Here is a 14,831-nt window from a genome sequence, read left to right as displayed (position 1 = left end):
GGGGTGGGGGTGCAAGGGGACATGAGTGGGACATGAGTGGGGGCCTGCTAGTAGTTGCCTCGCACTGCTGGGGGTGGGGGTGCAGGGGGACATGAGTGGGACATGAGTGGGGGCCTGCTGGCAGGTGCCCCGCAATGCTGGGGGGTGGGGGTGCAAGGGGACATGAGTTGGTGATCAGTAGTGCAAGGAGACATGTGCCTTTGCTAGGGGGCATGCCCATGTTGGGTGGGCTGCCTGCGGGACATGACCAGGGGTGCAGGATAGTCCCCTGTGGTGTGGGCTGCCTGCAGGGGCCGTGGAGGATGTACAGGGAACACCTGGGAGGACCCACACTGCCAAATCACGTGTAGGACTCCCCGGCACCCCTGAAATACACGTACCCTGCTGAAATCGCGTGTGTAAGTTCCCGCGCACCCCTGAAATACACGTACCCTGCTGAAATCGTGTGTGAAACTTCCCGCGCACCCCAGTAAAACACGTACCCTGCTGAAATCGCGTGTGAAACTTCCCGCGCACCCCAGTAATACACGTTATCTGCTGAAATCGCGTGTGAAACTTCCCGCGCACCCCAGTAATACACGTACCCCGCTCGCACAGGGCCAATCGCGTGTGAAACTTCCTGCGCACCCCAGTAATACACGTACCCTGCTGAAATCGTGTGTGAAACTTCCCGCACACCCCAGTAATACACGTACCCCGCTCGCACAGGGCCAATCGCGTGTGAAACTTCCCGCGCACCCCAGTAATACACATACCCTGCTGCAATCGCGTGTGAAACTTCCTGCGCACCCCAGCAATACTCGTACACTGCTGAAATCGCATGTGAAACATCCAGCGCACCCCAGTAATACACGTACCCTGCTGAAATCGCGTATGAAACTTCCAGCGCACCACTGAAATACACGTATCCTGCTGAAATCGCATGTGAAAGTTCCCGCACACCCCAGTAATACACGTACCCCGCTCGCACAGGGCCAATCGTGTGTGAGACTTCCCGCGCACCCCACTAATACACGTACCCTGCTGAAATTGCGTGTGAAACTTCCCGCGCACCCCAGTAATACACGTACCCCGCTCGCACAAGGCCAATCACGTGTGAAACTTCCCGCGCACCCCAGTAATACACGTACCCTGCTGAAATCGCGTGTGAAACTTCCCACGCACCCCAGTAATACACGTACCCTGCTGAAATCGCGTGTGAAACTTCCCGCGCACCCCTGAAATACACGTACCCTGCTGAAATCGCGTGTGAAACGTCCCGCGCACCCCAGTAATACACGTACCCTGCTGAAATCACGTGTGAAACTTCCCGCGCACCACAGTAATACACGTAACCCGCTCGCACAGGGCCAGTCGCATGTGAAACTTCACGCGATCCCCAGTGATACACTTTCCCCGCTTGCCGTGCTGGTACAGGGTTAGTGCAGCCCTTTGCGCTGGATTGGGGATTTAGATGGCTTTTCCCTGCGCGAGGAGCGTTCTTGGGGGCTTAACTGGCGCTGCTGCAGGGTCGCTGCGCCACTGTGTGCCACGGCTGGTTTTGGTAGCTGGAATCCATGAATACGCTGTGCGCGGAAATGGATTTTAGCGCACGCGGCTGGCGCAGTCTATCGCACGGGAACACCGCGTGTGCCACTTTTGTGCGAATTTCTATGAATTACCCCCATAATATTGCCATAGCTGTAAGATTAACTGAGTTGCAGGCAGAAGCTCCTTCATTAGGAGAGAGAACCATGTCATTTTGCTATATGTAGATGATGCTGCGTTGACCATAGGGACGCTGTGCAGGCTACAAAAGCAGATACATGTGTCCCACAAACTGTGTTTAGATAGAGGGTTAACAATATAAATTGAGACAATGTGTTTGGCTAGCTCTGAAATCAGGCATCTGTAGTTGAATATATTGCTCTGTGGGATTGGAGCAATTAAAGCATTTTGACTATTTGGGAGTGATGATATGTGCAAATGGTGGTCGCCAATTTTAAATAATTAAAAGTGCAATTATTTTGTCATGACAAGGGAGCTGTGTGTGATAGGTTTCTCAAAGTGGGTTTGAGGCTATGAGGTTTCATCCTCGTTTACGTGGTAACAAGCCCAGGTTTGCTCTGTGGCCTTGCATGGCGCAGAATTTTTGGGACATGAAAATGTGAAAGAGTTTCAAGTAGTTGAAAATGAACTTCTGAAAGACCTGTTGTGTCTCCCAATGAGCACACCTACAGCAGCCATATTTCTAGGACTGAGATAAGCAGGATTAAATAATGAAGCTTACCATTTGGCCCATTATAGAAACGTTGTCCAAAACCTCTTACTATGTAGGGAAGGTAAGAGGCTTCCGTAGTTATCATATGTTAAAGGAATGTCTTTGAACTTACATCTTATGGATATGTGAGATCTGCCAGATCTAGGGAGGATGCCCCCTAACATGGATATCAAATATTATTACAATTACATGCACCAGGAACTCATAACAATTTAAGATAGTCTTCACAGCGCAGGCACCCTGTGCACTATCAGGATGGGGCAAACATAACTCAAGCACTATAACCCAAGCACTATCACCCAGTACATGTGAAGATGGGGGCCCAAACTAGCACAGCGTTTGTATATTTTCTAGATTAACTAAGAACAAGGGAATGGTGTGTTTCCTGCCTCAAGCAGGCTGGCTTACAACACAAGGTTAGTTGGCAGCCTTTAGCATTGCACGGTCAATTGTTATCTGTTAAAACACAAGGGGCCTCATTACGAGGTGGGCGGTAAGGGATTACCGGTACCGGTAAGGGCACCGGTTCCGGTAATCCCTTACAGCCCTATTACGAGTTCCCTTTGCGGGTCCTCCCTTAACGCCTGGTTTTACCAGGCGTTAAGGACGGGACCCGCAAAGAGACTTTGGTGCTGATAACGGTACTGCAATTTGCGGTACCGTTATTAGCTCCTTCCCCATTCCCATTGAGCCCTATGTGGGCTCAAATGGGGAAGGGCCCTGGTGAATGGGGAATTACTGCCCCCGCCAACCTTGGACTGGGGCGAATAGCTCCATTCGCCAGGGCGGAGTCGGTAAGGATTTGGAGGCAGCCATGACGCTAATAGCACCATTGTTACCTCCAGACTCCTAATGAGGCCCAAGATCAGGAAATCTCCAGTTGACGCAAATAATTTTTAAGTGAGAACTTACCACATTTACAAACTTGGGTCCCATAGTTTGGAATTAGAAGTGCTTGATAAAAAGTAAAGATGATGTCACTTGTTAACAGAGAGCCTCCTAACATAGCTTGCAGAAGAATGTGATTCTGTAATGTTACAGATGTCCACTTCAGATAAAGAAAGTGACAGGACTGTTGAAAAGCTGATATGACAAATCCACACATGCATGGCAGCCATTTTTCTTTTAGTAAATATATGGACCAGCATGGCAGAGGAGGAGACAGATGAGTGGCCAGGAGACTTTCCTTCGCTTTGAAGCGTAAGGGGCTGGAGAGAGGACAGAGACACACTGCCAGGTCCAGAGCAGCAGATTTCTATTGATTATATTTCCCACCTAAAAGATGAATATGAAATGGATTGTCCTGCTGCCATAAAGCATATTGTGAAGCGTGTAGCACAACGTATATTAGAAGGATATATGAGTTTCCCTTGTTTTTAGACTAAACATCACTTGTTTCATCATTTGAATATTCAACATTCCCTTTGCGTACATGATAATCTTGTTCATAGGTCTGATGATATGTTAAGTTATATCTGCTTTGGCTCTAGCTTGTTTACTGAGGCGGAGAATCCTCAGAAGATAGGGGACCATATTAAAAAGCATTAACATGAAAACGCTTTTTTCAAGTTTATATTGAATTGCAACCAGACAGAACGTTACCTCTAAGTGAGTCAAGAACCTTAATTTCCCTGACTGTGTATGGTTTATTATGCCCATAACACCAGAGACTAGGTCAGCCTGTCTTTAAGAGCTATGACATCGACTATGGTGTTTTAAACATCAATGACTGATGACCAAGGATCAATTTTCACTGCCTTACAGGAGGTGGAGATAAGGGGCTTGTGGTCACGTCTCACAGGCAATCGTTTCAACAGCAAATGTGCACCAATGCTTTTTTTGAAGAGAATGTGAGCAGTAGTTTGTTTAGATGTTATTTAGAGGTAAAACCTCAGTGGTGCCCAGGAACCTTTATAAACCTTGTATGAACATGATTAAACATCTTCCTTGCTAAACACGTGCATGTCAAAATGGGGATAGGAATTTTTCCTATGAAGTGTTTCACTTCAAAATAGTGTCAAGTTTTGGCACCGATTTTAGCAGAAATAAATTTACCTCAGCGACAACTGGTGCTGCAATGGTACAAAAGTTGTTAAGGCAATATATAGAAATTTTATTTTTTATGCTTTGCTTTTTGGAAATGTCTACTTGAGTGCTTGATTAAAAGATATCTTTAAGAAGAGTAATACAGATATATGCCAGACACTTCTGTAACTTTCATAATGTAGGTTTTAGAAAATTGTGCTTTTATTTGCTTTGGAAACTAAATATAAATATGCCAGACTGTTATTTTTAAAGTAGTATTTTATGCATTTGCTTTTATAGTCTGTGACGAATCCCAAGATATCGTCACTGCTTCAGATGGGGAAGCCCGTTCCTGGAAGATACGGGCGGTGAGGCCACACACTGATAGTCCCCCTGGGGTACTGATAACATGCCATGGGGGTAGTGCTCAGCGTGAGGATCTCATGGGCAGGCAGGACCCAATTGGGTTTGGTAAATATTTTGGGAGAACAGAGTATCCATTTAACCCCCCCCCCAACTTCCCTCAATACTCCTTCTATTTCCAATTACCTATTACTTCAATGTGCTATAGTAGCATATCTCAAGTGAGAATAACTGGGATGAGGACGATACCCAGAGGAATGATGATCACTTGCCAGAACAAACACCACCACTCTAGTCTCCCAGACACTACTATTGGCCAGCTGTCATTTAAAATCAAGGAGGGAAGAGAACAATGGCATCTTCAACTTCAGTACAGCATGGATCAAAAACACAGTGAGACCCGAGCAGACCCAGAGAGCTGAATGGCAGATGGTGTCCTGGAGGGAAACATGCTTGCAGGAGATCAGCGGAAAGCTGACCAAAAGCGAGGCGAAGCACCCATCTGTAATCGAACCTGCTGGCATGCCAGAAAGCTGCACAGAAGGGACACAGAAGACCAGAGAAGGTCCTGAGAAGCTGGGAACACTGCCAAAGCTCCTGGGAGACCGCAAACAGCCGGAAAGGTGACAGCTGGGACACTTCATGTATCAGGGTGGCTAATGCCAGGGCTGGGGAGACAGAGAGAGAGTACAAGAGGTGAGAAGCAAAGCAGAAAGGTAATATTCAGTGTGGAAGAAGAATGCAGTGAAGTGTGTCTTGGACCCATATGACAAAGGCATTCTCAGACCAGTCACAAAAGGGGATAAAGACTTTCAAATATCAGTGGCAATCACAGACATTGGCAGGAGAGTAAAGCAAGGCTGTGGATCAAAGGAAGATCAGGCCAAGAGACATTGTGCATAATCAAGTGAAGAAGGTCTGGGACCCATATAAGGAAAGCATACCCTGACCAGTCCCAAAGGGGTATGGGAAATTTGTAAATATAAGTGGCAGACACAGATCTGGACTGATTTCAGGGTTCCATGTTTTTAATTTTACTTTTTAACTTTTGCTATTCCCAGTTTATAACTTTCTCTTCGCAGAAGATGTGCTGATCCATTTGTGTTTGGGCACATTTTAATCCAGCTGTATTTAACATGTTACTGTGCATGAATCATTTTTTAATTTTTATCTGTCTCACTTTTATGATGATGAAATTGATCGAAAAAAAGCTTAACGAACAAACAAGATATTGGCAGGAGATGAAACCAAGGCCGTGGAACAGGAATTGAACAAAGAAAGAGAACATTGTGAATAATCATGTGAGGGGGGTCTGGAACCCAGGTTAGGCAAGTGCACCTCGAGTTGTGTGCAAGAGGATTACAAATCTTATGTTTGCAATGGTCACCTAAATACCTTGGTAGGAGAGTAACCTAAGGATATGTGTGAAAGTGAATAAACAGAATGAGAACTGTGAATCCAAGAACATCGGGTAGCCTACTTGGCAGGAGAGTAAGCCAAGAGGTGGGGTACTGAGAATAGGGTCTGAGACCCTCAAAACAGATTTGCCAAGATAGCCAGGCCCTTCTTCCTTTTGCGAGAACCAGGGAGCCAGGTCAATCAAGTCAAGATCAAGATTTGCTTCAATTGTTAAAGACACAGATACATATGCATGTATTTATTTAATTTATATAGTGCACCAAGTCCTTAGGTATCTGGAAGCCTTTCTTACAGTTGCAGAGACATAGCATTTACATAAAGTTGAAACAATATAGAGTCATTAAAGTGCATCACAGATAAGTACAACAGGGGGACATGCAGCATTATTGTGTCTCCTGCGTGAGAAGCCATGTTTTTACATTTTTATTGAAGTTGAGGTAGGACGGTTCAGCTCTAATGATAATGGTAGAGAGTTCCATAGTTTTGCTGATAGGGCCGGGAATCTGCTATCCCCTGCCTTCTGCAGTTTGAACCTAGGGATCTTGAGGCAGTTTAGTTGTGCTGACATAGTTGGTCGGTATGATATGTTTCGTGAAAATTTGTCAGCCAGGTAGTTAGGTTCTAGGTTCAAGAGACTTTTATGTGTGACGGACAAGGTTTAGAGTGTAATTCTGTGATTGGTTGATAACCAGTGCGCATGCCGTCTCAACTCAGAAATGTGGTGAGATCTAGGGATATTCATCGCAGATCCAAGTGCATTTTTTTTTAGTATTTGCAACTTTCTGAGGTTGCGCTGGCTTGTTCCTAGGTACAAGGCATTGCAATAGTCTATTTTGGAGAGGATGAGCGCCCTGGCTATAGAGGTGCAGGTGGTAATAGACAGGATAGGTCTGGGTCGATTTGTTGTAGAAGTGGGCTGCTGTCGAAAGGTGGTTGCATAAGGCTTTGTGATTTACTAAATGAAAGGCATCCGATAGAGCTAGTAGCAATAGGAGCACAAGCTTACCTTTGTCTTTTATGTTATCCATTTGTGTTTATAGATCTATTAGAGCTGTTTTTGTGTTGTGTCTGTGTCTAAAGCCAGATTGCCTAAGGCGGAGGAGGTTGTTACTTTCAAGATGTTCCTGAATCTGAAGGTAGGCTGACCTATCAAGAATGTTCAAGAGGAACGGTACTGTCGTGATTGGTCTGTAATTAGTAGGGATGTTTGAATCGAGGGTAATTTCTTTAGTAGGGGGAGGACCCAATCATCTTTCAGGTTGGTAGGGACTGTACTGGTTTCAAATGAAGCGTTAATTAGTGTGGTGATGAAAGGCGCAAGATCTCTCGCTGCCTCTTTGATGATGGGAGCTGGACAGATGTCTCCCTGACATTTTGATTGTTTCAGATTCATTATTATGCCCTCGACCTCCTTAATGGAGAGAGGCGAGAAATTGAGTAAATTATGAGGGTTAGGTGGGGATGCTGAAGGCATGGGTTGGGATGTATCAGAGGTGAGGGTCCCTTTTTTAGATTACATTTTAGCTTGTAGGAGCAATGTTTTGTCCAATAGTGCTTTCTGTATGTTGGTACACCATGTGGTGTCTTTGGTACATGTGTCTGGTGGAAGTATGGAAGATCCCAACTCTCTAAGGATGCTGAATAGTTATTTGGTGCTTGATTTAGCTTTAATGATTCTGTTGTTATAGATATCAATTTTAGTCTGGTGAATGGCAGCTTTGTAGATAAGGGATGCTTTTGAGAATGTGTTTTTGTTGGAGGCTGAGGGAAGGCTCTTCAATAATGTTTCAGCATTTCTTTTATTTGTACATAATGTTCTAAGTTGAGGGGTGAACTAGGAATTTATGTGAGCACAGGGTTTGGCTTTGCACATTTTCAATGGCGCTACTGTATTAATGGCATTGAGTAGTGTACGGTTTTAGAGATCTAATAATGATGAAGGATCTGTGTTGGGAGTAGTATAGTTAATAATAGGTTGTAGCAGGGGGAGTATTTTCTCTACCATTATGTTATGGTTATTCCTGGTATGTGTGGGTGGTGCTAATGGGTTGCAGTGATTAGGGCATCTACTGTCCTGCATAGTGAATTAAATGATATGGTGGTCAGACCAGGCACAGGGTGTGTTGGAGAGGATAATAATGTTGCAGTTAAGATCCGATATCCTGTCTAGTGTTCTCCCTTTGATGAGGGTGGGGTTAGTGACACAGTGTGAGAAGCCTAGTTCAGATAGGGTGTTGGCAAGAGGTAAAGCGTTATTGTCTTGAGGGTGATGAAATCCAAGGTTGAGGTCACCTAGCAGCAAGATTTGAGAGCCTGCTTTAGTGTTTGCAGCAAGAAGTAATGTGATGTCTTCCTCAAAGGTAGATAGTGGTTCTGGTGGTCTGTACATATGGTGAATGCTGAGTGTCTGTGAAGCCGTGATGGTAGCTTGATAGACAGTAGTTCTCCTGAATGTTAGGTTTGGTATAGGCCTGAGCCTAATGACGTTTTACCAATAAAGGCGAAGCCGTCGCCTTTAGAAGATTCCCTATCTAATCTAATGATAGTGTACTCATCCGGTATGGCCAATGAGAGATAAGGTCCAGCTTGCAGTATGGAGCTAGGTCTCAGTTATGGCCAAGAAGGCAAGGTTATTCATGGTTATAAGCTCAGCAATATCTAATGCATGAGCAGTCAAAGACCTGGCATTTATGAGTGCTCCCTTAATGATCGCAGTAGATTTATCCAGATTACTTTTTGTATAAGTATTGTTTTCTGGAAAGGTAGGAGGAGCATTATTTAATTTGCTGTTGAGTGGAATGGCTACTTTTATTCTTGTGCTCGAAGACTTAGTTGTAGTTTTACTTTTGCGTTTGGTTGACGGAGGACGGGCAAGCAGCAGTCTAGAGCCTAATCTTGAATTCCTGATCGTAGTTGGGCAAGGTTGGTTGGGTGTAGGTTGTGTGGTGACGAGCTTGATCCATTGGGTTGGTGTGAGAGGATGTGGCTTACTTGGAACTGTTGATGTAGTAGGGTTGAGTTTATTTGGCTCTTGGTGGATGGAGGGTAGGTATTTCATTGGTATAATGCTGTCAAACGGTGGTAGACTCATAGACACAGATAGGGAAATGATGGATGTGCTAGGCCAATCGTAATGGGCGATTGTTGGTGCATGGATGTCATTGCCAACAGCATTTGCAAAAGTGACTGGTGCATAATGCCATTGTGGACAGTGGCATGTGTCTAAATGAGATGAGATTGCACCTCACTGACAAAATGTAGCTGCATTTTGTATTTCAGAATTCCGTTTCTCTCCTTTCCTTGTTTTGCTGTTCTCTGTATTAGATCTGGATGAGAACTGAAGCTCTCTTCAGAAAGAACTAAAAATAGGAGCCTTGAAAAATGTTCTCAATTAAAGGTAAACTTGGAAATAAACTGCTAGGCTGAGGAAGATTTAATCTTTTGCCACTGCCCTAAAAAAATCTTCATTACAATGTAAAGTACATATTGGGCCTGATTTACAAGAGCATTTTACAATGGTGCAACCCGATTGAAAAACGCTTTGTCAGTCAGGCCCATAACGTGCAAGGGTATTTATTTTCTAGAGTGTCATTACACTTTTTATATTTTATGTGTACTTGTCTTTATTCGTTTTTGTGTATTTAACAATGTAGGCACTCCTTAAGGACAGAGGGATATCTGTGGGCCAAGTAAACAATGAGGGCCATCATCAGGAACAGGTTGAGAAGTCAGATCGCTGTAGAGATGTTTTCTTCTTTCTACTCTTGAGAGGCCTTGGTGAATGGAGACCTTACATGACACTCCCAGATATCAAATCTGGAAATGGACAAGGATAAACATTGAGTAAAAGTATCTCATGAAACCTGCACAAGGCCTTTGCCTTGCATACTGTACTTTCATAACAGAGGCTGGGTTGCCTATCTAACCAATCATCCATACAGAAAGAAACCTATCACCCATACAGATCGAGTGAGCATGGGTTGCCTATCTAACCAATCATCCATACAGAAAGAGTGAGCCTGGGTTGCCTATCTAACCAATCATCCATACAGAAAGAAACCTATCACCGATACTGAAAGAGTGAGCCTGGGTTGACAATCTAACTTTTCAAAAGCACAGGATCCCGAGCAGGCTGGCTAAAGAATACTTCACATGTCTCATGGCAAATCTAAAGCAAGTTGATCAGCCCCCTTCCCTGGGAATCAGTCGGAACAATTGGATAAGGATTTTCATGAGAAAGTGAGTGGGGCTAAAAGCACCGGGTCATGAAAACCCTCAGAACCTTGTAGGCTGTATAGTATTATTTTGATTTAGGAGGAAACCTATTGAAAGTCCATGCAGGCAATGGAGTTATAGAGCAAGGGTGAGGAATTTTCAGAAACAGAGAATCTCTTTTTCACACCAGCTCAGCTTAAGCAGCTGTCCAAGTGCAGGCTCTGAATGAAGGCATATCTAGAGGATGTGTTCACGGCTCTTCTGATTCTAATCCAACAAGGATATGTGAAACACTCACTCTATTCCATCAGCCAATTTTAAAGCACCATATCCAGCGCTGACATGCATCTTTACTGTCTTGTCAAAAAATAATGTATGTTGGCACTGTGTGGGTATAGTCAAGCTTACATGAATCTATGAGATCTTAAACCCACTCGGATTCCTCCTCAAGGGGCTCTGGGTTGATACATTTGTGTTTCAGATTTTCCACCGAGTAGGCTTCAAGCAAATCTGACCCTTCTGCAGCAGTCAAGAGCAACCAGCTGGCAAGGAGAAGATTACTACACTGAGCTTGCCACAAATCTATGCTCGAGTGCACTTCCGAGTCGGCATTGTGCTGATATTGCCATACAGCATACTTGCACATGAGTGTTGAATCTTATGAGTGGAAATGCCTCCACCTGAGTGAAACATGTGGGAGGTTATAGTTACCTGTTATTTCTTCCCTGCAGCAGTAAGGGGAACAACACCAGAGCTACAGAGTTGAACTTGCATCCGAGGCAGCCGACAGCCCACACAAGACATGATAGTCATGTAAAATGAAGCCTTATAGAGCTACCCTGAGGGCTGCATTAGGAGTTTTGGGCCCCCAAGACCCAGTTAAACACCCAAGCACAGCAAAGGCATTTATTAGGTCTTAAGGGCACACAACTCCTGGTGAGGCCCAAGTTGTAGGGGTTGAGCCGTGTGTGAAAAGCCCCTTCTCGTGCTGGTCGCTGAGCCGCAATAAAGAGGCGGAGCCGGGAGCTCATGTAACAACGTCTATCTTTATTAAATGCTGGCACGTACTAACTTTACCCCACCCTCCCATGTCACTCCCTTCCCGCCTCCCTTCCCTGATAACCCAAAGTGACATCCCCACCCAATTTAACCAGTTACCCAACAGGGGAGTTATACAACCTGAACAGGGTGCCTTAGCCCATTTCTTCGATGAGACAGCAAGGCTTGTACCTCCCTCTCTGGGGCCCGGAGCCAAAACGTTCTGCATAGCCTCTGGTTTCTGGTATCTCACGGGGGAACTCCTTACCAGAGGCATCTGAGTCTTCGTGATCCCATGATGGGAGTCATCAGACATGTAGTTGTCTGGTATCTCAATTTTCCCAATTAACCTCCTCGATCCCGAGAGAGGAATCTTCTTGAAGTGTGACGAATTACGGGTGGTCTGTCTATTGTCCCCTTGAGCTGTAATCATGGATCCATTCTTTTACATGATGATGAGGCCGCTGTGTGCTTGTGTGTCTGAGGTTGTCTTACAGCTACGATGTCCCCCACTTCTAGTTGTGGTTCTCAGGCTTTCCTGCGAACATCAGCGTAGTCCTTCAAGCGACACTTGGTGGCTTGGTCTTGTTCTCTCAGCTCGTCGTCTCGTGTCCGTTGACTCTCCTGGGGGCCGGCCTGCGGCAGCCTGGTCCTGATGTCTCTCCCAAACATGGCTTCTGCCGGGTTCTTCCCTGTGGAGCTGTGTGGCGTGCTCCTGTAGTACCTTAGCAGCTGGTAAAGTACTTGTTCATAGGGTTGTCTTGTGAGCCTTGCCACTTGCAGCGCCCTCTTCAGGTTGGCCATAAAGCGTTCAACCATACCATTGGCCTGCAGCCAGAGAGGCGTGACTTTGTGATGGTGGAACCCCATGTATCCGCTAAATTTCGCAGTCTTGTCCACTGAATGGAGGGCGTTGTCTGTCTTCACCTTCCTAGGGATGCCGTATGCCGTGAATATGTGCTCAAATACCGGGATGATGTGGCGGGCCGCTGTTGATGATATGAACTGGGCTTCCAGGTAATCTGGAATACTGGTCCATGACGGCCAACACATATCTCCCCCTTTGATAGGTCCAAAGAAATCAGCTGAAACACGTCCCAAATGCCCTCTGGTAAATCAAACATTTGCAGTGGTTCTGGATGCCAGTTTGGCGTGATAAGGCAGCACGTGGCGCATTGCTTCAGGAATTCCTCCACCATGGCATCTAGCTGTGGAAACCACACCTTTTGGCACAACATGCACTTCGTGGATCCCACTCCCCAGTTTCCTACATGTGCCAACTCTACCACCTTCCGTTTAAGAGAGGCTGAAATCACCATCTTGTGACACTTCAACAACAAATTATGCTTCGAAAGATCTAGCGCCTCCTTCACCTGCACCAGTCTGTCCACCTCCTGTTGTATTGCTTCCGACGTGAGGCAACCCCTTTCTTTGGCTCTCCTCCATTGGCCTGAGCGGAGCCCTTCGGACACTATCTGGCAGGCTTGGTCTCTTTCAATCTCCTGGGCTAGACGTGCTGGTTCAATGCCTTTGGGTATCACCTGCTTGATATGGTACCTGAGGTATCGGTCTGCCACTGACGATTCAGGGGTGCAGCCGCTCCTGGGATGTCTGGATAAAAGGTCAGCAGGATTTTCCTCTTTTCCTGACCTGTGCACTATTTCGAATGAGTAGTCCTGTAGCCGGAGACCCCATCTTGCGATGCGGGTGGCATCTTGGCTTGGAGATTGCCATAGAGGAACAACAGAGCCTGGTGGTCGTCACTACCTTGAATGGTTTGCTGTATAGAAAGAGGTGAAAGAGTTTGCACGCCTACACCACTGCAAGGCTTTCTTTTTCCACCTGAGAATATGCCTGTTCTGTGTCCGATAGGCTTCTGCTTGCGTATGCAACAATGTGGGTTTTTGTCAGATTGACAGGGTCTATTTGAGCTAGAATGGCACCCAGCCCTACCGGGCTTGCGTCGATGGTTAGTTCATTTTTGCAGTCAGAGTCATAATAGGACATAATTTCGTCTCGCGCTACTCTTTCGCGTATGGTTATGAAGGGTCGTTGGCAGTCCTCGGACCACTTGAACGTTGTGTTCTGCTTGGTCAGAGCCAGAGCGGCTTACTGACTGTGGAAAAGTCCTTGATATAACATAACTTGTGCATCATTAACTGACAAGGCTCAAGAAATGTCTTAGTTCTGAGACGTTGGTTGGTGGTAGTGTCTTGTTAAGTGTGATGACTTTGTCAGGGTCCGGAGTCATGCCGTTTTCAGAAAAGATGTGGCTGAAGAATTTTAGCGTGCCTTTCTGGAACTTGCATTTCTCCTGGTTGAGGGTGAGGTTGGCGGCCTCCAATGCCATGCATACCCTAGCTAGAGTCTCATCATGCTTTCCCACGTCAGTCCCGAACACCAAAATGTCATTGCTGTAGTTTATGCAGTTTGGGATGTGCTTGATGACATTATGGATTTCTGCCTGAAATATCTCAGCGGCGGAAGATACCCCAAAGCTTAACCTTTTATACCTGTACAGTTCCAGGTGTGTAACGAAAGTTGTGATGTTCCAGATTTTGGCACTTGAGACTAGCTGGTGGTAGCCGTTTTGAAAGTCCAGTTTGGAGAATGCCTTGGCTCCATTCAGCAAGTGAATCATGTTGGTGATACATGATGTCATATGTCTTTCTCTCCGGCTGGCTTGATTTGGCCTCCTCATGTCAACGCACAGTCTGATTACATTGGAACCTTTCTTCGGCACTGGGACGATGGGTGAAACCCATGTGCTATGGCCCGTGGCTGGTTCGATGATGTCCTGTTGCATGAGATTCTGTAACTCATCCTCGACCTTCTTCTGGATATTCACTGGCATGCCCCTGTAGTTTTGCGATATTCTGTGAATTCCCTCGTCAATGTGCAGCTTATCTTGCCTGTATCTGAGTTTCCCTAGTCCTTTAAACAAGTCGGGCTATAGTTCCTTTATCATGTGCACCAGGTCAATGTACTTGTGAACCATGAGCTTGTAGAGCATGTGTAGTATGCCCATGTCCATGGCTGTTTTGAAACTGATGACACAGCCACTCTCACTCCCTGTTGCGAGCACATCTAGCTGCACTCTCTGCCCTTGTCCCTTGTAGTGGCATGTTCCCTCGAATTGTCCTAGGCGCCTAAGGGACGTTGTGGCTCTGTACGAGTATATGATGACCATTGCATGGTTTAGTGTTGGGGCTTGTGGCATTTTTTTCTATACTTGCTCACTAATAACGTTCACGGTAGCCCCAGTGTCAATGAGAAATTCAGTGGGTCTTTCATTCAGTTTCATTATCAAAGTTGGACTGTGTTCAGTGGCCCGTGGGTTGCCCAAGGTGTAAACCTAGCCCTTCTTTCGCTGTTCGCTTCCTGATGAGCTGACTTCAGATTCATAAGGGGACTGTTCTACCAGGTAGCACATGTGCTGTCTGGATCTGCGCTCGGGTCTCACATGAGTAACGTATCTCCTCCTCTCTCTTTGTTCTCTTCTATACCTGTC

The sequence above is a fragment of the Ambystoma mexicanum genome, chromosome 14 (genome assembly GCF_040938575.1).
Source record: "Ambystoma mexicanum isolate Mex_15411 chromosome 14, UKY_AmexF1_1, whole genome shotgun sequence".
In the NCBI taxonomy this organism is placed as follows: Eukaryota; Metazoa; Chordata; class Amphibia; order Caudata; family Ambystomatidae; genus Ambystoma; species Ambystoma mexicanum.
Note: the sequence above shows the minus strand (reverse complement) of the source record.